At 38.8% G+C, this 26,815-nt stretch overlaps 1 long non-coding RNA gene and 1 pseudogene across 1 annotated transcript; both read right to left on the bottom strand.

Moving 5' to 3' along the window:
• Positions 1 to 239: 239 nt before the first annotated feature.
• On the bottom strand, positions 240 to 4,212 carry LOC129489909 (uncharacterized). Its single transcript, XR_008660120.2, has 3 exons — positions 2,663 to 4,212; positions 1,418 to 1,477; positions 240 to 565 (listed from the first exon to the last, which is right to left on the bottom strand). It is a non-coding gene; the product is annotated as an uncharacterized lncRNA (long non-coding RNA).
• Positions 4,213 to 8,610: 4,398 nt separating this feature from the next.
• The window catches only part of LOC129489888 (vacuolar protein sorting-associated protein 35-like), a 74,062-nt pseudogene continuing 55,857 nt past the window's right edge, over positions 8,611 to 26,815 (bottom strand).

Raw genomic sequence — 26,815 nt, 5'->3', positions numbered from 1 at the left:
TATTCCTTCATAGAAATGCCAAAATACAGGACAGATGAGAAATTTAGCTAATAAAAAATTTACCTATTGTATATCTGAACCCCTAAGCAGTAGTGTTTTCTGATTCTACATTTACACATAGCTTACTTTCATTACCAGGATCTAATAGCTGACAGCTCTAAGAACCAATTTCTGGCCAGGAGCCAATCTCTAGATGCACTAGAATCCCTGCAAGCATCCCAAAGGACTTATCGGTCATCTACTAATATGTTACTGAAAAAATAAATGGGTCTTTACACAACTGAAAAGTAGCCTCTCTTAAACTCAAATGTTAAAATGAGTGTCTAACCAAATTGAACATGGTATCCTCAGCACACAAAATCATTTTGTTCTAACACAGGTCCAAAGAATAAAAGCTACAAGGGGGACTTGGGCCACACTTTGTTCTCCACAATGCCTCCTCCTTTGAAGTTGAACTGGTCTCACTGACACACATTTCTCACTGCTGAAGAGACGAGGACATGGGGTAGGTTTTCTTCCACTTCCATGCACTCTATGTGTGAGAAGCCCATGGTTCTGGAAGAAACTGAGAAATACAACAATCCTAACCAGAAGTTACCAGCTCAAGACAGGCAAAGTCCACACAAACTATGAAAATGCAGGAGAGAAACCCATTTTTTATTGTGCTGCGTTACTTCAGATGTTATTATAGAACCCCCACGTCTTGTATTCTTGCTGTTGAAAATAACTAAAAAACATGGTGTATGGCTTTTTTTGAAAATAAAGTAAGATTTAGCAGAATGTTACAAAAAATAAGCAGGAGTACAGAAAACTCCTACAGTTTTAATTCTCATCTTTAAACAAGCAGGATGTGGAAAATTTACACTAGTTTCACACACTAAGGCTAACCTGGAAAATGGCACAGGCCATATTTACATTTCCATTACATTTGAGTGAATAAGTTCTGAGTAGTATGAACATGGATGTGATAGGCTCATGTGGTTAGAGCACTGTGTAAAAAGGAGGCCAAAATCACAGATCCAATCTAGAACAATGGATTCTTTTGGTTTGTTCAAGTGAAATCCAAGCTGTAGCCTAAATCCTATCACTCATCATTAAAATATACTCTTTGGAGCAAGGGAAAAATGGCAAAGACGTATGAAGAAAAAGGCATAAATCCATGACTACTACATTAAATAATGTGGCCAATTAATTGCATTGATAACAATGTCACCAATTGTGTAAACACAAAGTCTGCATGTTTCCATGAACAGTGACAACTAAAGGAAATTATGTCACACATTAAAATAAGACAAGTAAATATATGAAAAGTTGAAAAATTTTTATCTAATATCTGAGTTCCTCTAAATATGTTCTGTAATACACAAAACAGAAAGTTTGTAGTTTTTGCTTGGAGGAAGAAACCATATTGTCTTACCACTCATTTGATATTTTCTCAGGAAGAGTGTGCTTTCCCTTGGATGGTCAGAAGCAAAATCTGCAGAGGAAGAAGAAGGAAAAATGTAATAATTTAGATGAGTAGAAAAGATTCTTTTTAAAGCTACACATCCATTTTAATCACTTTTAACAGTCTTGAGAAAAGTTTTCAGCAATAAATGTAAAGAAAATAAAGGCCACAATGTCCCAATTCTACTGAAGAATACAAAAATCAACGAAGTTCTCCACGTACGTGGAATAAAACCAGGCTGTGTCTGGGACTTCTTTTTAAAACTTGCACCTAAATAAACTGATGCAACTTGTAGATGAATCATATACATGCCTTCCTCCTTCTACTTATCAAATATAACCACCCTCCTCTGTGCTGCTATTTCAGCACATTTCAGGGAAAGTCTCAAGCAGCAAGTGATGCTGTGGTCAATTAGTATCAGACGCTGGCTCCATATATCAAATATGTAAAAACAAAGAGCTGTTTTAGGCAAAAAACAATTTGGTAAAGAGACAGGGTCTCACTCTGTTTCCCGGGCTGGAGTGGTGCAATGGTGCCATGGAGCCAGCATAGCTCACTGAAGCCTCAAACTCCTGGGCTCAAGTGATCCTCTTACAGCTGAGACTGTAGGTGCAAGCCACCGTAGCTGGTTAAGTTTTAATCTTTTTTTTTTTTTTTTGTAGAGACAGGGTGATACATGAGACATACATGAAAATGTGTTATAAATCCTAAAGAATGATATAAAGAGTATTTTGGGCTCTCATCCAACACTGCCCATCTACTACCTAGTGTGTAAAACCACTCAGAGGCTTACCTTACACCACCAAACAAGGAAAAACTTTCACAAGTACTTGCATGCTTTGTGTATAAAAGTACAACTCATTCACATACTATCTTTGTTCATTCTTCGACGATTTTTGAATATTCCAAGAGTACAGTACTTTCCAGTTACAAAGGCACATTCATCATGAGGCTTAATTATTCTAACGTTTAAATAAATTAAGAGGCCAACTAAAGTTTAAACAGAAGAGCTGTAAGACACTTCCACTATAGGAATGAAATCTGTAGCATACATTTTCTATTTGGAAAACTTAGTTTTTAGCCAGCCTGGGGAGATGAGAAAGGGGCCAGAACTGGGCACTGGGGTAGGGAGGAGGAGAGAAACCACCAGATGCTGCAGGGAAAAAGAATGAGGGGTGGGGGCAGGCAGGCACGAAGCAAGGCCAGTCCTCCTACCTGGTCCGGTCCCTGGGCCTAGGAAAGCTGGCTAGGGGCAGCAGGGAGGAACCCAAGGCTGTGGATGCCTCTAGGGGGGACCTTGGGTCAGTGGTGGCCAGAGGCGCGCCGGAGGGCAAACAGTATCAGCCGCCTCCTTACATTTGGGCGTCTCCTGGTCGCTGATGTGCTGCAGGTCATGGCCCTCTTGGGCTCCGAAATCCGACGGGGCAGGCTCCACAGCAGTGGGGTGTGATGCTACTGCCACCTCCACCTCTGTGATGTTATAGCTGCAGAGTGGTTCCGCCTACCGCACCCTGTGCTGTCTTTGCTTGGGGCTGGCATTAGGGAGCAGCATGTTCCATCTGTGGCGGCTCCACTCCTCTCTGCCTTGGCCTGCACCTTTGCTTGACGCTGCCTCATAGATGTCAGCGCTGCAGGACAGCTCCCCAGACCTCCTGTGCTGGCCCTGCTTGGGGCTGGCGGTGGTGCACAAGCAACAGCTCAGCGTGTTCCCCATGGGGTAGCTCGGCTCCTCTCCAGCAGCTTTGGCTTCCCTTGCTTCCAAGTCTGCAGAGCTCAGCACTTCCACCTGTTCCCAGCAAAGCTACGCTGGCAGGGCCAGCCCCTGGCAATGGGGCTGCACCCCACTAGCAGCCTGCACCTCGCCTCAGATACCTCCCCTGAGCTGACTTGTCTGCAAGGGTCCCCTGGGAACCTGCTTGGTTTATTTAGAATGGGTCTAGATGCAACAAGCTGTAATTGCCGGGAAGAGAGCACAGACGGAGCTCCTCCTCCTTCCACTGCTTCCCACCAACTGAAGGAGTTTGCCCTGCCAACCGCCAGAGCTCCCTCCTGGTTCCCAGGAACCAATCAGGCCCAGAGTCCCTTCCACGCGCCCCCGCCCCCATTGTGATGTGACAGCCTAGGCACGTGGCTCACCAGGCCCCGCCCCGCTGGCAGCCCTGCCCCCACCTTTCATTCATTGCTGGCTGCTGGGAGCTTTCAGGATTCTCCACTGTGAGGAAGATCTTATGGTTTCAACAAAGGAAGAGGCTTATGTAAAAGAAAACCAGGCCAGGTCCGGTGGTTCACATCTGTAATCCTAACACTTTGGGAGGCCAAGGCAGGGGAGTCATGAAGTCAGGAGATCGAGACCATCCTGGCTAACATGGTGAAACCCCATCCCTACTAAAAATACAAAAAAATAAAAATAAAAAATAGCCGGGTGTGGCAGCACGCACATGTAGTTCCAGCTACTCAGGAGCTGAGGCAGGAGAATCACCTGAACCCGGGAGGCGGAGGTTGCGGTGAGCCAAGATCACACCACTGCACTCCAGCCTGGGCGACAGAGCAAGACTATGTCTCAAAAAAAGGGAAAATAGAAGAGAAGAGAGGGGAGGGGAAAGGAGGAGAGGAGAGGAGAGAAAACCACCACATAATAAGATTTTAAATGTGATCCTAATTGCTGTTTTTTTTTTTTTAGATGGAATGTCGCTCTTGTTGCCCAGGGTGGAGTGCAATAGCGTGATCTTGGCTCACCATAACCTCCACCTCCTGGGATCAAGTGATTCTCCTGCCTCAGCCCCCCAAAGTGCTGGGATTACAGGTGTGAGCCACCATGCCCAGCCTGTGATTTTTTTTTTAAGAGACAGGGCCTCACTTTGTCACCCAGGCTGGAGTGCAGTGGTGCAATCATAGTTCACTGCAGCCTTTAACTCCTGGGTTCAAGCAATCCTCCTACTTCTACCTCCTGAGTAGCTGGAACCACAGATGTGTGTCACCATGCCTTCTTAATTTCTAAAATTTTTTATAGATGAGGTCTTGCTATGTTGCTCTAGCTGGTCTCAAACTCCTAGCCCCAAGCGATCTTCCCACCTCGGCCTCCCAAAGTGCTGGGATTACAGGCAGGAGCCACCACATCCAGCCTAAAATAAATTTTTAAGAAGCAGCTTACAACTTCCATTAACCCATGGAAAGTAAACATTGGAAATATGGCTGCCCAGAAATCTGCAAATGTGATAATGGCTAAAGGCTATTCTGTCTAGCAAATTTGAGGCTAAGAAATTTTGTGGGATTGCAACCACTGTGATAATGCATGAGAGGATCATTTGCCTCATATGTTTAAAATCAAGAGGTTCATAATCCATAGCTTAAAAACAAGTCAAACTCAGATTTCTTGTACCCCATGTAATTCTGGAGAATAAATGGTTCTGGAGCAGGCTAGCAAATTTGAGGCTAATAAATTTTGTGGGATTTCAACCACTGTGATAATGCATGAAAGGATCATTTGCCTCATAAGAGATGTTTAAAAATCAAGAGGTTCATAAAAAATAGCTTAAAAAGAAACTCATATTTCTTGTACCCCATGCAATTCTGCAGAATAAATGGTTCTGGAGCTGGGGCAATGGGTGGGGTAAAATAATAACTCTTCTTTATGCTTATTTTGGAAGTCCCACCATCTATAGCACTTAACACAGGATCAGACAAAAAGTTCCCAGCACATATTTAGATTCACTGGTTGATGGCCATCATCAAAATGGCTGCTCTAGTCCACAATCTTGTTCAGCCAGATTCCAAATCTTAATCTGAACAAGAAAATTCCTACTGGAATCTGAGTATCCATGAACATATTTACTGGTGGCTGGTACAAATAAATCTTATAACAATCAAAGAAATTTAAAATATAAATATTTTTAATCTTTGTCAGTTGGAAATGCAGAAAACTTTAAAATTATACTCCCTAAAGCAGCATTTTCCACAACAGCCAAAAGATGGGAACAACCCAAATACCTATCAATGGATAAATAGAGGAATAAATAAATTGTTGTATGTACATAAGTGGAATAGTACTAGGCCAGAAAAAGAAAGTACTCATGCCTGGCTATAGAATCAATGTAGATTGCTACAACTTGGAAGAACCTCAAATATATTATGCTAACTGAAAGAAGCCAGGCACAAAGGGGTACATATTGCATGATTCCATTTATATGCTATATCAAGAATAAGCAAATCCGTACAGATAGAAAGCAGATTAGGTCCCTATTCACTTATTGGTCTCCTCTGTTCTGGAAGAATCCCACAGGCTCCTCTGGGGCTTCCATCGTCCTGTGACCTGTAGGTACTAGGAGATCTGTTGGGAGACCATTCAGATACTGCAGAAGCTGGGAAATTGACCAGTGGCCTTTGAGGATGTGGCTGTAACTTCACCCTGGAGGGGTGGACTTTGCTGAATCCTTCCCAAAAGGATCTCTGTAGGGAATGTGATGTGGGAAACTTTTAGAAACACAGCTTCTGTAGGAAACAAATGAGAAAAACAAACCACTAAGGATCAGTGCAAAAATTCTTGGAGAAATCAAAGAAGTCATATGGTAGCAAGACTCTGTGAAAGTAAAGAAGGTAGTCAGCATGGAGAAATGTTCAGCCAGATTCCAAATCTTAATCAGAACAAGAAAATTCCTACTGGAGTAAAGTGGTTGGGAGAATCAGGAGATTGGAGAGATCAATAGGTAGGAGGATTTCATTGAGTGCACTCAGACCTAGCGGATTAGTATCAAGGGATTGGCCCTAGAACAAAGACAGGACTTGAATTTTATACACGTCTAAAAGGGGGTTGGCTAGTTTGAAACAAGCTTACAGTGGCGTGAAGTGTAGTGGAGCAAAAGTGAGTGTACAGAAGCAGAACAAAGGCAGTTAATCAAACAGTGACAGGTTCATAACTCAGAATTACATGTGACTCTTGCTATGTGGCCTAGATGGCTGTTATCCAGTTTTGCTCAAGTCCCTTGCAGAACTTATCTTATAACCTTTGCTATAGTGCCTAGATGGCTGCAATCCAGGCCTGCTCAGGCATGTCTTATGACCTTCACTGTGCTGCTTAGATGAAAAACAGAATACTTGGAGTTAGTAGTTATAGAAAACAGGAATCTATAAACTCATAAATTTTCTCATACCATAGGGGAAAGGAAAATAAAAACAATTTGTTTTTCTTCTCCTTATATTGAGAGAGTGCTAGGAGACTCTCCAGAGCACATTCCTTGGAGCTCTGGCTTCTTAGATAATGTTATCGAGATTTTGCATGGGTCTGGAGTTTGCCTGTTACTGCTTTTAGGATGAGTCAACCTAATACAGAAGCTTTTTTTTTTTTTCAAGCTTGTTTTTCTTTTTATTTTTCTTTCTTTCAATTTCCTGCCTCAAAGCCATGTAAAAGCAGTGTGTGTACAAACATCTTCACCTGCCATTCCTCCCTTTGGAGGCATATCATACCTATTTCTGGACAAAAATCAGAGTGTGAGGAATGCAAAGAGAAGACATACACATGTAAACAATGTGGAAAAGCCTTCATTTCTCACCAGTGTCCAACAACACATGGTAACACACACTGGAAGTTGATATTATAAATGTACGGTATGTGAGAAAGCCTTTGATTTTCCCAATTCATTGCAAATCCATCAGAGAACTCACACTGAAGAGAAACCCTATACGTGAAATCAATGTGGAAAGCCTTCAGTTTTTCCAGGTCCTGTCAAATACATGAAAGAATTCACACTAGCAAAAGACTGTGAATATAGAGAATGCAGGAAAAGATCCATTTTTCCTTTGTCTCTTAAAATACATGAAAAGATTCACACTAGAGAAAAATTCTATAAATGTAAGAAATGTGGTAAAGCTTTCAGATATTTCAGTTCCCTTTATAACTGTGAACTATAGCAAAACCCTATCAATATAAGGAACGTGTTAAGGCTTTGCTCATTCCAGACACCTTCATAATCATAATTAAACTCATACTAGGGAGAAACTCTATGAATGTAATTAATGAGGTAAAACCTTCAGATATTCCAGTTCCCTTCATAACCATAAAAGAACTCATACTGGTGTGAAGCCATACAAATATAAGAAATGTGGTAAGGGCTTCACTCATTCCAGTCACCTGCATAACCATGAAACAACTCATACTGGAGAGAAACTCTATGAATGTAGGAATATAGGAAAGATTTGTTTTTCCATGTTCTCTTAGAAGACGTTAAAGTATTCACACTGGATAAACACCCTATGTGTGTAAGAAATGTGGTATTCACTCTTACTTGTTCCCTTTAACTACATGGAAGAACTCATACTGGTGGGGTGTGGTGACTCACACCTGTAATGACAGCACTTTGGGAGGCCAAGGTGAGTGAATCATCTAAGGTTAGGAGTTTGACAGCAGCCTGGCCAACATGGCAAAACCTGTCTCTACTAAAAAAATACAAGAATTAGCCAGGCATGATAGTGTGCACCTGTAGTCCCAGCTACTCAGGAAGCTGAGGCAGCAGTTGCAGTGAGCCAAGATCACGCCATTGCATTCCAGCCTGGGTAACAGAGCGAGATTCCATCTCAGAAAAAAAAGAAAAAAGAAAAAAAGAAAAGAAAAGAAAGCAAAAATAACTCACACTGTCAAGAAACCTTATAAAAGCAAGAAATATAATCAAGCTCTTATCCTTAGATGTTTAGTTCCAGGAACCAACTTTCATATAGCCTTTCTCAGTTGAGTTTCTATCACTTATAACTGAAGGAATTCTGGCAATGGACTATAACACAACTATCAAAAGAATAAGGTGGATTTATACATACAGACATATTTTTCTGCAAGGTATTAAGGGAAAATAGCAACAGCAATTTTCAGAGTGTTGTTACATTATGCCTGTTTTGTTGTTTTTAAAAGATATGTATTTTTCTGTTAATAGTGAGAACTGAAAAAAGAGGAGAATGTTCACTTCAACACATATAAGACTTTAAAACACACACACATATATATATTTAATCACAGAATAAAACAAAATGCTTTAAAATTATATGCATAAATTTTGCATCAAAACCCAATTATCAAAATTTATTTCAACTTAATTTCCATAGAAGCCTGTGGAATGTACTTCCCAGAAAGGAATAATAAAAACTGCAAACTGAATTACAAAGAAACACGAATGACACGGTTCTTATGAGCTCAGCAGTGTTTTATTGAACTTTCTTCAATCTCCCTCTGAAAAGCAAAATCTAGAAAATGGTTATTTCACCATCCTTCTATAACTCCAGAAAGGTGAAGTATATACACGAGATCAAATGATCTCTGGGCAGTTTTTAAAAATATATTCATGTTAATATCTATGGTGCAATAATACAACAAGAAACTGAGGAAGGGAAATACATCTAAAGCAGCTGAAATAAAATGCTCAAATCAAGGTATAGAATTTTGCTACCTGCCATAAATTCAAGGTCACACTAAGTGTGGACCATAAGAACAGGACACACAATTAGTCAACACAGAAGACTATCCTTTTTCCACATCAGTGTTTTCATCTCAAATATCAAATCCATACCCCTCCAGGGCACTCCCTAAATTCCCTATGCTATTCCATTGGAGATGTTTAACTCTCCATAATTGGGGCAAAATATACTGCATATAACTTAAATAAGAACAAAGTAGGTCTACTCATTATAACGAATTATGTGAACAAAAATTAATATAAGCTTAGATTTAAACTAAAATAGAAATGAAATCTGAAAAACTCCAAGTTATAAAAAGGAACAAGGAAGGTATTAATGTTACTAACTTATCTACAAAATCTAAACCAAGATAAAGTAGAAATTCAATTGAAAAACCAATGTGATTTGGGAGGCTGAGGTGGGTGGATCACTTGAGGTCAGGATCACGCCTGTAATCCCAGCACTTTGGGAGGCCAAGGTGGGTGGATCACTTGAGGTCAGGAGTTCGAGACCAACCTGGCCAACATGGTGAAACCCCATCTCTACTAAAAATACAAAAATTAGCCAGGCATGGTGGCAGGCGCCTGTAATCCTAGCTACTTGGGAGGCCGAGGCATGGAATCACTTGAACCCAGGAGACTCAGGTTGCAATGAGCCGAGATCATGCCACTGCATTCCAGCCTGGGTGACAAAGCGAAGCTCCATCTCAAAAACAAACTAAAATAAAATAAAATTAAAATAAATACAAAAATAATTAGCTGAGCATGGTGGAATGAACCTGTAATCCCAGCTACTCGGGAGGCTGAAGCAGGAAAATTGCTTGAACTCAGGAGGCAGAGGTTGCAGTGAGCTGAGATAGCATCACTGCACTCCAGCCTGGGTGACAGAGCAAGACTCCATCTCAAAAAAAAAAAAAAAGTGATTTTTTTTTTAGGTTGAATAAGTGGTATTTATCTTAAGGCATCACATCTAGAGGTAAAAATTTTAAAAAAGAATAGAAGGTTTTAATATCAACATTTGCCTGAAACTGATGCAGAAATGAACATTACTTTTTAAACCTCTTTGCGATTTCTAAAAAGTAAAAATACCTTTCAATGATCAAATAATAAATCTAACACAAATCCTACATTTAGTAGCATCCAAAAAATAAGAATTATTTTTCACTCAAATTTAAGAAACAAATATAACCACACTTCATGGGAAAAAAATGTAGTATTCTTTCTGAAGCATAAAAACAGATACCAAAATACCATGTGTTCTTCAATGGATCACATATGCTACACCGACATTATGGCCCATAGTGGGTTTGAAAAGATATGACAGGATTCAATTTTGTTATTCCATCACTATAATCTTAATAATTAGGCATATTAATGTCACATAGTTTTTGAAATACAAATATTTTTAAAAGCTTGTTTTACAATATGATACCAAGAACACACAGCAGATACAGGTTGTACAGTTAATCATTTTGACTGTGTCAGTATTATAATCAGAATACTGTAATGGTAAGAGATAAATGCTTTTTTTTTTTTTTTTGAGACAGGGTCTCGCTCTGTTGCCCAGGCTGGAATGTGGTGGTGCAATCACACCTCACTGCAGCCTCAACCTCCTGGGCTCAAGGATCCTCCAACCTCAGCCTCCTGAGTAGCTGGAACTACATGCATGCACCACCACATCCAGCTATTTTTTTTTTAATTTATTTTTAGTAGAGACAGGGTCTCACTATGTTGCCCAAGCTAGTCTCAAACTCCTGGGCTCAAGTGATCCTCCTGCCTCAGCATCCCAAAGTGCTGCGATTACAAGTGTGAGCCACCACCTGGCCTGAAAAATACCTTGTTTTTAATCATTCACATTCAGCAACAGTGAAAATACTCTATTTACCACATTGACTCTGAATAACACATTTCATTTCTGCTTCAAACCTCCTATGCTGTCTCTCGCTGTTTTGATGACTGCATAGCTCAACAGAAAAATGCATCCCACTGACAGTCTCAATAATAAGTCTGATTAGGCAGATAAATTCCCAATCATAAAAGCTTTTATTTTAAGACAAGTATTATGCCAATACAGCATGGAAATCAGACTCACTGTCTTTGGGATGAAAAGGCAACTCTAAGAAGAACGCTGTACATATGACACCTATTGCATTTTTATGCACTAGTTTTGCATTCCCTTCCTTTCTTCCTCGTCTTTGAAGTGCTAAAGGTAATTACACTAAAAAGGTACTACCAGGCTTAACATGAGAGAACCATGTGTATAAGAAAGCAAGACTTTCAGATAAGCAATCCCCAAATATTTTCTATTTTATATGTGTTTATGATCTTTCTTATAAAGGGGAGTGTTTTATGTGCAACATCTGCAAATGGAAATAAATCTACCTTTCACTCAAGCCCAAATAATCAAATATAAAATACAGGCATTACAGCAAACTACAATGGCAGCAGTGATTCTTAGGGCAGCATGTGCAAAATCTAGTATTTTGCTATCTACTTACATCCCTGTGGTCAAAAAAGAAATGTGCCAAAACTACCTTTCCCATTCCACTTGAACTGGTTCCCCACAATCCCAACAAACATCTCCTGTGACATCAAGTTGTCATCAGCTTGCGTGACCCCAGTTCACTCAACCTTTTCTTCATCTGGCCTTTTTATGTGGAGGCAGCAATTAGTTCATTTACAATTTTCCCTCGACTTGCTCAGAAGGGTCAGTTCTTGCATAAAGCTCCATTTTACCAGTTGCACACTGAATCAGCTCTTCTATATCCACTCTTTCAGCCACATCTGGCTCTCCACCTGTCTGAATTTTAAGTGCTTTATTTTCTGGAGAAACAAACAAATAATAACAAAGTTAAATATACAAGCTAACCCAACTAAAACATATATTTCTACACAGTCTGTTACAGCTTTCAAGTTTTTTTTTTTTGGCAAAGGATTTCTGCTGTCCTCTAACTGGATTTTACAAATTGTTTGCCATAAGATTCTCAACGAGCAGCTGCCTTGCTTTCTATGCCAAGGTTCCCTGACCCTCATGCAGGATCACCAACTTTGAACTCATCCTTTACCCTTTTAATCCCAGAATCACTTTTACTCAACAGACATTTCCTGGATAGTTACTATCTGCTAAGCACTGTGTCAGGAGGTAGGATGCACAGACTGATAAGATAGTGCCACTTTTCTAAATGAAGTCCCAATCTAGCAGCTAATCCTGGATAGGCCCCATGATCCCCACCCCCTGGTATTACTTTCATGGCTATTAAATGGCAGAAGAATTTTGCATTGTAATTTTACAATGCAATTAAGATTGCTCATCAGTTTTCTCCAGCTGGTTGCAAAAGAGGAAGTCAGAGAAATTCAGGGCATGAGAGATTTTCCTTGAGGGATGTTCTCTGTTGCTGAGATAGGGATGCCATGAGGCAAGAACCTCAGAGCAGCCTCTAGGAGCTGAGTGCCAGCCCCAGCAAACAGCCAGCAGCCAGCAAGAAAATGGAGACTTCAGACCCATGAGCTAAAGGAACGAATTCTGCCAGTGAATGACATGAATGCATTTGGAGGCAGATTCTGCCCCCAGAGCTTTCAGATGAGTCCTGCCCAGCTGACACCTTGATTTCACTTTTGTGAGACCTGTGAAGAAATAAAGAACTTGCAGAGATGTAACTGGAGCGGATCCTGAAGAATGACAAGGACTACCCTTTAAACTCCTCTTTCAACCTGAAAAAGCTGGTTAAATAAATAAACTGCTTTAAACTTTCCTCACTTATATCAATGCTTAATCCTTCTCTATGACGAGACTTAATAGTAACCTACATCATAGCTTGAAGTTCACGAATTTCCAGAGTTAGCTCCCCTTTGCTGCCAAGAAAGACAGGTGACAGGAAGGCATTTACTTCTACCAATAAAAACAGAGGTAAACTCCACTATCCCCTCCAGGAAATGCAGCCTTCAACCTGGCACATTCATGTCATTGCCTCCAGCCTCAATAAATGCCAAGAGGAGCCACCATTGCTGTCACACACCCACCATAGTATCACACACCCACCACTGCTGTCACACAGCCACCGCTGATATCACACATCCACCCTCATTGAAAGCTAAGTATGATAAGAAGGGAACTGCACAGAAACCACAACATCAAGACTTTGAATGACAGTTGAACTAGTTGATCTTGAAAGTTTCTTTCACATTCTATAATGTTATGGCTTTATCAACCTTTTCTCTCTCCATGCCCAAGCATATCCCACAACCTTTTTGAAGGAAGAGAGGAAGACTCACATCCTTAATCAGCATTTAATGCTGGAATAAATTATGTCTGGTTTTTATATTAAAAATTACTAAATATAACATACCTTCAGTTCCATCTTTAGCATTTTCTTGCAGGTCAGAGAAGACTGTAGGTTTCACCAAGACAGCACCATAACCTTCATTATTATGTATTATATGATTCACCATGGATATCTTGGGAATGTCACAGTGTTCATCTAAGAAGTCCTGTGGCAATGAAAACAAATGTTTTAGGAACTGTCATATTCAACATTTCCTGCTTTAAAAATCTTCTTTATCCACACTATTCTAAAAATAAAGGGGAAAAGCTATGCTTAGTTCCATGTTGTAGCACAGTTTGAGCCCTTAGTGACACAGCTTTCCTCTGTCATTTCTGCAGATCTATAGGTAACAAAGCATTATCACAAGAGATTCCAATCACTGACTACTGATATTATCGAAATGTGTATACTGTTTATGCTTTTCAAAACCAGAAAATAGAACCCAACAATTTAATAAAGCATAATTTGTAGGTGAAGCCATTCTATCCGTTGAAAAGTGGGTGTTTTGGCCAATGCTCACCTTAATGAAGATCCCTTCCTTGCAGTGGTGGATCCCATTGTCACTCAGGGTGCACTGACTCCCAGGGTAGATTTCTATACGGGCACCCTATGAGTCACAGTTTGAGAAAATGACAATCAGTTTTTAAAAGGCAAGACTATAAGAGTTTATTATAATTACTTCTTAGCCTTTAACACAGTACAAATGTACAGCACAAAGATAAAGTATTACAGATAAGTTTTATCAGCCATTTTTAATCAACATTTCCATTTGTTCCATTTCTAGCAACTTGTTGACAATTTATCACTTTCAAAACCACACACACACACACACACACACACACACACTTGCCTAAGTGCCAACAGTTAATTCTTGTTCTACTCTTTTTCATTCTAGATAAATGTTTTCTGATTCTGCCAAAAAAAGGTCATTTAACAATTTTGTCAAAAGATACACTTATTCAAAATGACCATTCTCTCAGATACTCAATTAGTTGGAGAAAAGTATTTGAATTTAGTAAAATATTGTAATTTGAGGATAGAAACAAGACCCCACATTTTCCAAAACATGCCAGTTTTAAAATACTCCACCCAAATTAAAAATCATTTCTATGAGTTAAACAATGGCTTTCCCTACCACACACGTTAACATTAGCAGCCAGTACAAATGTCATTCAAACAGAGTAACCAGAAGGATCAAACATGACACTATTCTCTCACATCTCACGGCACCAAAAAACATAGAAGTAATAAGAATTTCTTTCCTAATGCTATGCAAGTCACTCTGGAAAACAAAAATAATTCACTCAAACCTCTATAGTTATTTCAGCAACCATTTGGGAATAATTTAAAAACACAACAGCATCGATGAAGAAGAGTTGCTATAACCATTGATGACACATCTACTGCATGTATGTTCAGTTAATTTTCTAGTAGCAGTAGTATTCCATGAGAAAGCATTTATGATTACTTAAATATGCCTGAACCATATGTATACACCAATCTGACTCTCTGTAGAGAGGATTTAAAAAATGTGGTAATTGGGCCTTCTTCTAAGAGATTTTCAGTTTGGGGTTATGTGCAAAAAACAAGGTTTAGGGGTGATTACATTAAAAAATATCTACAGCAAGATAGTTAAAATTAAATAACAAACTATCAAGAATCACATAAAATTTGTAAAGGAGAACAATTAAAACCAGCAGTCATGTAGCAAATGAAAGTCATATTCAAAATATGTTATGAAAATTTATAGATAATTTGTCAATTAAAAAGTAACTGAGGAGCCCGCCACTCCTGGGATGATGGAGCAGATGTCCCTATTCCTCCTGCTAGGTACGACCAAAAACCGTGGGCATTATATATAAAACAAGCATAAGACTGAAAAGTGGAGAGAAGAAGGCAGACCAGCTAGGGACCTCAGGACCCAAGAAACAACAACACAGTGGTTAAGTTCCTTTCTTTTTGCTTCATAATCCCTAGACTTGGAGCTGAAGAAGCCAGCAATCCAGTACACCAACAGACATACACCTAAAACAAAGCTGCTCTAATGAAAGGACTAAGCAACCTAGAAAGACAGAAAACTTTTAGATAATAATAGCTCTATTCCAGGTAAACACCACAGAATAAAACAGCAGCCCAAATGTCACCCATGCCAGCAAAGGTCAAGAGAAAAACCTAAACTTTTGCTCCCTCAAGGATGTAACCAGGTACCACACCTTGACTGGGGCAGTACCAGAGAAGATCAAGCAAGGAACCAGGACTTTCATCCCCACCAACCACAGTTACAAGGCCCTCCCTGCAGCAGTGTCAGTGAAAAGTATATGAGGAGCCTGGACTTGTACTCCGACCTGGCAGTGCCAAGACAACCACTCCCTCCCTACTGGGGCAGTGTCAGAGCAGGCCTAGTGGAGATTCTAGACTTTCACCTTTGCCCAGTGGTAACAAGACCGCTCCCATATATCACAGTGCCAGTGGAGACCATATAGGAAGCTAGACCTCCCACCCCTACATAGCAGTAATGAGGAGCTCCTCCACCCAACTTGGGTATCAATGGAGGCCAAGTGGGAACCATGACTTCTACCTCCACCAGTAACAAGATGATGCCCATCTACCCCCAACCCTGTCCCTTCTTGTAGTAGTATCAGAGAAGCCAAGTTAAAACAGAAGATCCAGAGACTCACAACATAATACAAAAATATCCAACTTTCACTTGAAAATCCCTTGTCATACCAAGAATGAGGAAAATGTCAAAATGAATAAGACAATCAACAGATGCCAAAACCAAGATGTCAGAGATGATAGAATTAACTGACAGTGATTTTAAAGCAGCCATGATAAAAATGCTTCAATAAGGAATTATGAACGCATATAAAACCAATGAAAAATGAAAGTCTCACCAAAGAAGTAGATGATATAAAAAACCAAATGGAAATTTTAGAACTGAAAAATACAATAACTAAAACAGAAACTCAGTGGATGTGCTCAACAGCAGAATGAAAACAACAGAGGAAAGAATCAGTGAACTGGAAGATAGAACAATAAAATTTACCCAATAGCAGAGAAAACATACTGAAAAAGAAAAGTAAACAGAGCTCCAAAGTTCTGCTGGAATATAACAAAAGATCCAATATTCATGTCATCAGAGTTCTGGAAAGAGAAGAGAAAGAGGGTGAGGCTAAAAACATACCTGAAGAAATAATGACTAAAAGCTTGCAAATTTGGCAGGATTTGGATAACAAGCCTACAGGTTCAAGAAGCTGAGCAGACCCCAAACAGGATAAACTCAAAGAAATCCATGTCAAAATACATCATAATTAAACTAGTGTAAGCTAAAAACAAAAATTTGAAAGCATCAATGAAAATTTTATGCCTTACCTATAGGAGAGAAAATGTGATTGACAGCATCAGAAACCATGGATGCCAGATGAAAGAGACACAGTATTGTTCAAGGGCTAAAAGAAAAAAATTGTCAACCCAGAATCCTATAACCAGTGAAAATATTCTTCAGGAATGAAGAGGAAATCAAGATATTCTCAGAAGAAGGGAAAATGAGAAAATTTGTAACCAGCAGACCTAGCTTCATAGAATGACTAAAGGAAGTTATCGAAACAAAAAAGAAATGATAAAAGAGAGGATCTTGGAACATCAAAAAGAAAAAAAAACTCATTAAGCAAAGATACAGGTAAATACAATAAGCTTTCCTTCTCTTGAGTGTTCTAAATTATGTTTGACATTGGAATCAAAAATCACTGAATTGTCTAATATGGTTCTAGATGTATGTATGTAAAGGAAAAGTTTAAGACAATTATAAAAAGGAGATGGTAAATAATAATAAAGGGAGGCAAGGTTTCTACACTTTACTTGAAATGGGGACACCAGTAAACTGTGATGTTATGTACATATAATATACAACCTAGAGCAACCACTAAAAAAGCTATACAAAGAGATATTCTCAAAAACAAATGAAATTCTGAAAAATGTTTGGGTATCCACAGGATGGCAGAAAAAAAGCAAATCGAGAAATGAAAAGCAGAACAAACAGAAAACATAAAATAGCAGACTAAAGACTTAACATCAATAATTAAATGTGAGTGGTCTAAATACAATTAAAAGACAAAGATTGCCAAATTGGATTAAAAACATGACTCAACTATATGTTGTCTACAACTCACTTCAAACAGAACATAGGCAAGTTGAAATTAAAACAATAGAAAAAGACATACCATGGAAACAATAATCAAAGGAAAGCAGGTGTGGCTATATTAATATCAGATAAAGTAGACTTTAGAGCAAAAAAAATTACCAGAGACAGACATAAAGTAATCATAAACATGCTGACTCACCAAAAAGACATAGCAATCCTGAACGAGCATACACCAAATAACAGAACTGCAAAATATGTGAAGCAAAAACTAATAGTACTGAAACGGCAAACAAACAAATTCAGTTATAATTAGAGATTTCAACACCCCTCTCTCAACAATTGACAGAAGAAAAAAATCAGAAAGAATACAAAAGAACTCAACATCACCAACCAATTTGATCTAGTTGACATTGTATAGAATATACCACGCAATGACAGCAGACAGAATGTAAGAATGACTCACTTTCTTTTCATTTGCTCACAGAATATGTATCAAGATAGACCATATCTTGAGCCATAAAAGAAACCTCTAGAAATTTAAAAGAATTAAAATCACATAGTATGTTTTTTGACCACAATGGAATGAAACTGGAAATCAACAACAGAAAGATAATAGTAAAACTCCAAATATTTAGAAACTAAACAACACACTTCTAAATTCTGCATGAATCAAAGCATAAAAATAAAAAATATCAAAATTTACAAAACAGCTAGAGCAATGCTGAGAGACAAGTTTATAGCATTAAATGCTTACATTAGAAAAGAGAAAAAGTCTCAAGTCAATAATCTAATCTCTCAGGTGGAAAACCCAAAACAAATAAAATAAACCCAAAAGAAGCAGAAGGAACAAAATCGTAAAAAGAACATAAAAAAGTAAAAATTAACATTAAAATTAAATTTAAAAAAAGAACTAAAATAAATGAAATTGAAAACAGAACAATTATCAAAAAGAAAAAAAATACACAGAACAATGAAACAAAGAATTGGCTCTTAAAAGAGAGAAGACACAAACTACCAATATCAAATATGAAACTGAGATCATTACTATACACCCTGCAGATATCAGAAGAATAAGGAAATACTACAAACAATTCTATAAATATAAACCTGACAACTTAGAAGCAGTGGTCCAATACCACAAAAAGCACAAACTACCAAAATATACTCAATATGAAATAGGTCATTTGAATACCCTTTTAACTATTAATGAAATTGAATTCATAATTTAAAAATTCCAAAAGAGAAATCTCCAGGCCCAGGTGATTGCACTGGAGAGATCCATCAAACATCTAAAGAATGAACAGCAATTCTACACAATCTCATCTACAAAACAGAAGAGAGGGGAACACTTCAGTATTCATTTTATGAAGCTATTATTATCGATAAAACCAGACAAAGACAGTGGCACAGAAAACCAAAACTAGAGTCCAATATTCATGAATATAGATGCAAAATTTCCTAACAAAAGATTAGCAAATATAATTCAGCAATATATAAGAAGAATTATATACCATGACCAAGTGGGGTTTATGCCACAGAGGCAAGGCTGGCTCAAAATTTGAAAATCAACCATTGTAACCTACCATTTTCTGTTTTCCAATAAGAAAAATCATGTGATCATATCAATCTATCCAGAAAAAAACATTAAAAGTCAGCCTATTCCTGAGAAAGGAACTCAGAAAAAAAGTAGTCAACATCCACTTATGATAAAAATTCTCAAAAAAAAAAAAAAAAGAAAAAAAGAAAAAGAAATAGAGCAGAAATTCTTCAACTTGATAAAGAATATCTAAAAACCTGGTCAACCTTATTCTTTTTGATGGAATACTAAACATATTCTCCCTAATATCAAAACCAAGGTAAGGAGGTCTGCTTTCATAGTGCTGGAAATTCTAGCCAGTGCAATAAGGCAAGGGGGGAAAAAGGCATAAAGATTAGAAAAGAAAAAAGAGAACCTGCCCTTATTTGCAGATAACAATACTCTCTATATAGAAAATCCCAAGGAATCTACAAAAACATTCCTATAAGTAGGGTTCAACAAAGTCATAGGATATAGGATAAACATAAAAATAAACTATATTTCTATATACTAGCAATGAACATATGGACATTGAAATGAAAAATATCACAATCACTCAAAAAAGTGAAATAATTAGGTACAAATCTAACAAAACACATATAACATTTGTATGCTGAAGAGTATACGATGCTGATGAAAGAAAACAAAGATTTGGCTGGGTGTGGTGGCTCATGCTTATAATCCCATCATTTTGGGAGACTGAAGCAGGAGGACTGCCTGAGCCTAGGAGTTGGAGAACAGCCTGGGCAACATGTCAAGACCCCATCTCTACAAAAAATAAAGTAAAAAATATTAGCTCGGTGTAGTGGCATGCACCTGTGGTCCCAGCTACTTGAGAGGCAGAGGTGGGAAGATGGCTTGAGCCTAGGAGACTGAAGCTATGCCATGAACCATGTTCATGCCACTGCACTCCAGCCTGGGTGACAGAACAAGACCCTATCTCAAAAAAAAAAGAAATCAGAGATTTTAAGTAAATGGAGAAATACATTGTGTTCAAAGATTGGAAGGCGTTAATCCTTCCCAAATTGACATATGGGTTTATTAAAGTTCCTATCAAAATCTCAGCATGATCTTTTGTGGATATAGACAAAATTATTTTAACATTTGTATTGAAAAGCAAAGGAACTAGAGTAGCTGAAACAATTTTGAAAAAAAAAAAAAGTAGGAGAAATCACTCTACCTGATTTTAAGACTTAATGTATAGCTACAGGTATTGGTGGAGGGATGGCTACACAGATTAGTGAAACAGAATAGGAAAAGAAATGAACCGTGACCTAAACCTCACATCTTACACCAAAATTAACTAGAAAATGGATCACAACCTTATGTAAAATATAAAGCTATAAAATTTTTTTTTTTAAATAGGAGAAAATCAGGATCTATGGCTAGGCAAACAGTTCTTATCACCAAAACCTCAACTCATAAAAGGAAAAACTGATACACTGGACTTCATCAAAATTAAATACTTTGCTCCATAAAAACCCATATGAAGGTGAAAAGACAAGCTACAGAGTGGCAAAAAATGTCTCCAAACCACATACCTGACAACGGACTAGTATCTAGAATATACAGAGAACTCTCAAACCTCTACAGTAAAGAAGAAAAACAATCCAATTAGAAAATGGGGCAAAAGTCACAGATATTTCACTAAAGAGGATATAAGGGTGGCAAATAAGCATATGAGAAAATGCTTGACATCATTAACAACTGGGGAAATGACAATTAAAACCACAATGAGATATCACTACAGACTTAATCAGAATGGCTAAAACAAAAAATAGTCAAAACACCAAATGCTCTTGAGGACATGGAGAAACTGGACCACTCAAACATTGCTAGTGGGAATGTAAAATGGTACAACTACTCTGAAAAACATTTTAGCGATGTCTTAAAAAAAAAAACACTAAACATGCAACTACCATAAGACCTACAATTGCATCCGTGGGCATTTACTCCTTAAAAAATGAAAAATGTGTTCACACAAAAACCTGTACCTGAATGTTTACAGCAGCTTTACTGACAATAGGCAAAAACTGGAGACAATCTAGACATCCTCCCACAAGTGACTAAACAAACTGTGGAACAACCACACATTGGACTATTCCTCCACAGTAAAAAGGAGCAAGCTATTGGTACATACAACGACCCAGGTGACGCTCCACAGAACGACACTAAGTGAGAAAAGCCAATCCCAAAAAGCCACATACTGTGTGATTCCATTTCTACATTTGTGAAATGAAATAAATAGAAGTGAAAAACAGCTTAAGGTGTGCCTGCAGTTAAGGAAGTGGTTGGTGGGAGAGGCAGGTGAGTTTGGCTCTAGGAGGGCAGCGTGAGGGGTCCCTGTGGTGATGGGAATATTCTTCCACTTGACTGGATCGATATCAGTATTCTGGTTGTGATGTTGCACGACTGTTAAACAAGATGTTACCGTTAGGGGACACTGCTGAAGGGCATAATGCAGGATCTCTCCCTGTTATTTCTTACAACACTGTGTGAATCTACAATTACAAAGTTATAATTTTAAGGACCTAAACCTCTCTTAAAGCTACATAAAGTAATTGTGAGATTTATTACTTTTCTTCTATCATTTGAAAATGCTTCATGAGAAGACCCTTGCACAGTTGAGTTTGACTGACTCGGTACAGATGACTGTCTGAAGAGAGTGGGAGTACACACATACATCTTGGTCCCATATTTCATGTATTCATTTACAACTTAAACCCAAACTACTTCCCCAAGAGGACAAGAGCTTTTACCTTGGCTCCATATGAACTGAGTTCTTCATTAGAAACTCTGGTGATGTCCGTGCTGTGACTCTGGTCGTCTCACACTGCAGCACACAGTTTTCCAGCATAGTCTTACCACGGTGAACAACTGGGATGAAAACACACGCTGACTGTTTTAAGAAGTAATGTGCCTTTTCCAGTGTTAGAGATAGCCTGGCGCTGACATTAGCTATGGTCTAAATATTTCTCAACGGCTACCATTTAAATTTTCTTACCTAAATTACAAATTCATAAAATATAAAACAATGACTATTTTGGGTTATTTTCTACAATCTAAAAGCAACACTCTTTAAAAAGAATGACTTGACCTCAGATACAAAAGCACTTTCCATTACCAGAAAACAAAAAAAGTATCAGAGAGCAATTTTTCTCAGTATCTCGCAAGAAAAAGACCTTGATTCAAGAAAGGGGATACAAAGATTCCAGGAAACAAATCCCACGTGAAGATAACTTCAGTCTAGTGCTACCTTGAATACACAGAACACAGATCACAACACTGGAAAGTTTTAAAAGAAAAAAATCACTACACAGAAAAGAAACTAATATTAAACAACAAGTTATCACGAATAGGCTATTTTTCACTTCAGGGTTAAGATTGCTAAGTCGTCACACTATGTACATAAAAAAATAATTTTTTAGGCCGCATGCAGTGGCTCACACCTGTAATCCTAGCACTTTGAGAGGCCAAGGGGGGGTGGATCACTCAAGGTCAGGAGTTCAAGACCAACCTGGCCAACATGGTGAAACCCCGTCTCTACTAAAAAATACAAAAATTAGCCAGGTGTGGTGGCGGGCACCTGTAATCCCAGCTACTTGGGAGGCTGAGGCAGGGGAATCACTTGAACCTGAAAGGCAGAACTTGCAGTGAGCTGAGATCACTCCACTGTACTCCAGCCTGGGCAACAGAGCGAGACCGCTGCCTCCTGGGTTCAAGCGATTCTCCTGCCTCAGCCTCCTGAGTAGCTAGAATTACAGGTGCCTGCCATCATGCCCAGCTAATTTTTGTATTTTTTAGTACAGACGGGGTTTCATCATGTTGGCCAGGCTGGTCTCGAATTCCTGACCTCAGGTGATCTACAGGCCTAGGCTTCCCAAAGTGCTGGGATTACAAGCGTAAGCCACTGCACCCAGCCTAAATGAATAATTTTTTTTTTTTTTTTTTGAGACAGAGCCTCGCTCTGTTGCCTGGGCTGGAGTGCAGTGGTGCGATCTCAGCTCACTGCAACCTCTGCTTCCTGGGTTCAAGGGGATTCTCCTGCCTCAGCCTCCCGAGTAGATGCGATCACAGGCATGTACCACTACACCCGGCTAATTTTCGTATTTTTAGTAGAGACGGGGTTCCACCATGTTCACCAGGCTGGTCTCAAACTCTTGACCTCAGGTGATCCACCCTCCTCGGCCTCCCAAAGTGCTGGGATTGCAGGTGTGAGCCACCACACCCAGCCTCATAAATAATCAGCCTTCCATACACATGCATATTCCAGAGATATTGCAGGTTGAGTTCCAAACCACCACAATAAAGGAAATATCACAACTAAAGTGAGTCACACAATTTTTTTGGTTTCCCAGTGCATACAAAAATTATGTTTATGGGAGTCTGAGGAGGGTGGATGGCTTGAGGCCAGGAGTCTGAGACCAGCCTGGGCAACATGGCAAGACCCCATCTCTAAAAAATAACAAAAATCAGATAGATGTGGTGGCACATGCCTGTAGTCCCAGCTACTTGGCTGGGGCCAAGGCAGAATTGCTTGAGCCCAGGAGTTTGAGGCTACAGTGAGCTATGATGATGCTATTGCACTCTAGCTTAGATGACAGTGAGACTGTCTCTAAAAACAAAAAAATAAAATTTATGTTTATACTGATGAGCATATGAGTTTACACTAATGAGTACTACGTTTATAATGCATCTATTAAGTGTACAAAAACATTATGTTTTTTTAACAATGTATACATCTTAATTTAAAATACTTTATTTTGCTAAAACATGCTAACAATCCTCTGAGCCTTCAGCAAGACATAATTTTTTTTTGCTGGTGGAAGGTCACCTCAATGTTGATGGCTGCTTACTGATCAGAATGGTGTTTGCTGAAGGTTAAGGTGGCTGTGGCAATTTTAAAAAATAAGACAACAATGAAGTTTGCCACATTGATTGACTCTTCCTTTCATGAAAGGATTTCTCTGTAGCATGTGATCTTGTTTGATAGCACTTTACCCACAGTAGAAGGTTTTTCAAAATTGGAGTCGATCCCATCAAAATCTGCCTCTGCTTTACCAAATTTACATAATATTCTAAATCATTTGTTGTCATCCAACCATGTTCACAGCATCCTCCCCAGGAGACTCCATCTCAAGAAACCACCTTCTTCGCTCATCCATAAGAAGCAACTCCTAATCTGTTCCAATTTTGTTATAAGATTGTAGCAATTCAGTCACATCTTGAGGTTCTCCTTGCTATCATCAGGCTCTAGTTCTCTTGCTATTTCCACCACATCTGCAGTTACTTCCTCCATTTGAGTCTTGAACCCCTCAATCATCCATGACGGCTGGAATCAACTTCTCCGGAACCCCTGTTAATGTTGAGATTTTAACCTCCTCCCATGAATCATAAATGTTCTTAGTGACATCTAGAATGATGACTCCTTCCCAGAAAGTCGTCAATTGACTTTGCCCAGACCCATCACTATCAATAGCTCGTATAGCCTTATGAAGTGTATTTCTTAAATGGTAAGACTTGAAAGTTGAAATTACTCCTTCATCCGTGGGCTGCAGAATGGATGTTATTAGCAGGCATGAAAACAACATTAATCTCCCGATACACCTCCATCATAGCTCTCAGATGATCAGGTACATTGTCAATAAGCAATCATATTTTTGAAGGAATCTTTTTTTTCAGTAGTAAATCTCAATAATGGGCCTAAAATATTCAGTAAAGCACCTTATAAACAGATGTGCTACCATTCAGGCTTTGTTGTTCCATTTCTAGGGCACAGGCAGAGTAGATCTGCCATAATTCTTAAGGGCTCTAGGATTTTCAGAATGGTAAATGAGCACTGGCTTCAACTTAAAGTCACCAGTTACATTCGCTCCGAATGAGAGAGTCAGCCGTCCTTTGAAGCTGAGCAAGCTTCAGTCAGAAGCCAAGCACTGACTTCTCTCTAGCTATGAAAAGTACATAGAATTCATAAAATATTTTTAATATGTGTGACACAATGACATCCAGGTTTGTGAAATTCTCTGACATGGTAGATGAATAAGAGAATGCATTTCCCCTAGGGGCAGTCAGAGCTAATGACCCTATCAGTAAAGATCTCTATACATGTGAATAACCAATCAGCCACATGCAGAAGGCATACTTTCTTTGTTGTTGTTGTTGTTGTTGTTTTGTTTTTGAGACAGAGTTTCAATCTTGTTGCCCAGGCTGGAGTGCAATGGCGTGATATCCACTCACTGCAACCTCCACCTTCCAGGTTCAAGTGATTCTCCTGCCTCAGTCTCCCGAGCAGCTGGGATTACAGGCGCCCACCACCATGCCCGGCTAATTTTTTGCATTTGCAGTAGAGATGGGGTTTCATCACGTTGGCCACGCTGGTCTCAAACTCCTGACTTCAGGTGATCCACTCACCTCGGCCTCCCAAAGTGCTGGGATTACAGGCGTGAGCCACCATGCCCAGCCAAAAGGCATACTTTCTAACTACTACATTTGGTATGCAATAGAAGATGAAAACACAGACACACACAATCTCACACAGAAACATAAGGGAATCAGTTAAAATAGACAGTCGCTCTGTACAGATCACATAGCTCACAGAGCACGATACCACAGTCCTGGAATGTTTGTCACTAAGCCAAGACAAAGACCATCACACTACCAACAGAAGTCAGCCTCTTATTTCACACTGATCATGAAGAAGTACAGAAGTGTCAACTACAATGAAGAAAGTCAACAGAAGGAGCTGAGACAGGACATCTTCAAGCAAATGTCTTTTTCATCATAGCAGCCTAACAGCCTTATGCATCCAAGGATGGTTAAACTACTTTGCCCAAACAATAATTAAGCAGCCAACCATGCTAACCCTTCACTAAAATAAATTATCTAGTATCAGTCACTGATACCCCTACTTAGGCAGCATGTTTATCCATTTCACAAAGATTCCCTGTGGACTAATAATAAAGAGAGAACCTCATGTGACTGTTCTTTATCAGAAAAAAAAAGTTAAGAAAAAGGCAAAATGAATTTTTAAATCTTTCATCAAAAAACAAAAACTCACATTTTCAATGTGACAAATATAACTTATACTTGCAAATTTGGAAAAGTAAAATTAAATATAAGAATTGTATTTCTTATAAAGTTTATTATAAGCAATAAACAGTTCAGAAAAAAACGAACATGGAATAATTATGGGCACTCAAGTAAAAGAAGACAGACTTTTTTGTAATTCTCAGTCTTCAAAAGAAATCAGAGCAACTGAATTGTTACATGCTTCAGAAGTTTACAAACAATTATGTGTTTATACATAAAGTAAAAGCCCATGGATGCCATGAATTGTTGTTTTTTTTTTTGTTTTTTTTTTTTTTGGAGATGGAGTCTCACTCTGTTGCCCAGCCTGGAGTGCAGTGGCACAATCTCAGCTCACTGCAACCTCTGCCTCCCAGGTTCAAGTGAATCTTTAATTCAGTTGCAATTCCTTCAAAACCGTCTAAGACCAGAAGGTGAATTAAACCATTTTAAGCACTTCAACATGTGATTTCACTAGGAGCTGATACAGGGTTATAGTAAGAGTAAACTCATACCAAGTACTGCTGGTCAGGGTCCTCAGAACGCAGCAGATGAATGAAGGGCCCACAAGGCTCTGCTCATCAGCAGTCTTCTGGATCAGGGTCTTCTACAGGTAGATCTGGCTGATCTTGAATCAACGTGGATATGTGGATACCAAATTCATTATGGAATCCACCTGTAACATGCGAGGCACAAGAAACCCACTGAGGTGAAACCATTGGCATATAAAGCCACTGTCAAAAGTGTTTCCAGTCATAAAATTACAATACAGTATTAACAAGATATTCCTTTTTTTGGTTAGAAAGTCGATACACATGTATGTCATACACA

The sequence above is a fragment of the Symphalangus syndactylus genome, chromosome 9 (assembly GCF_028878055.3).
Source record: "Symphalangus syndactylus isolate Jambi chromosome 9, NHGRI_mSymSyn1-v2.1_pri, whole genome shotgun sequence".
NCBI lineage: Eukaryota > Metazoa > Chordata > Mammalia > Primates > Hylobatidae > Symphalangus > Symphalangus syndactylus.
The sequence above is the reverse complement of the archived record's forward strand: the minus strand, read 5'-3'. Positions and strand labels throughout refer to the sequence as shown.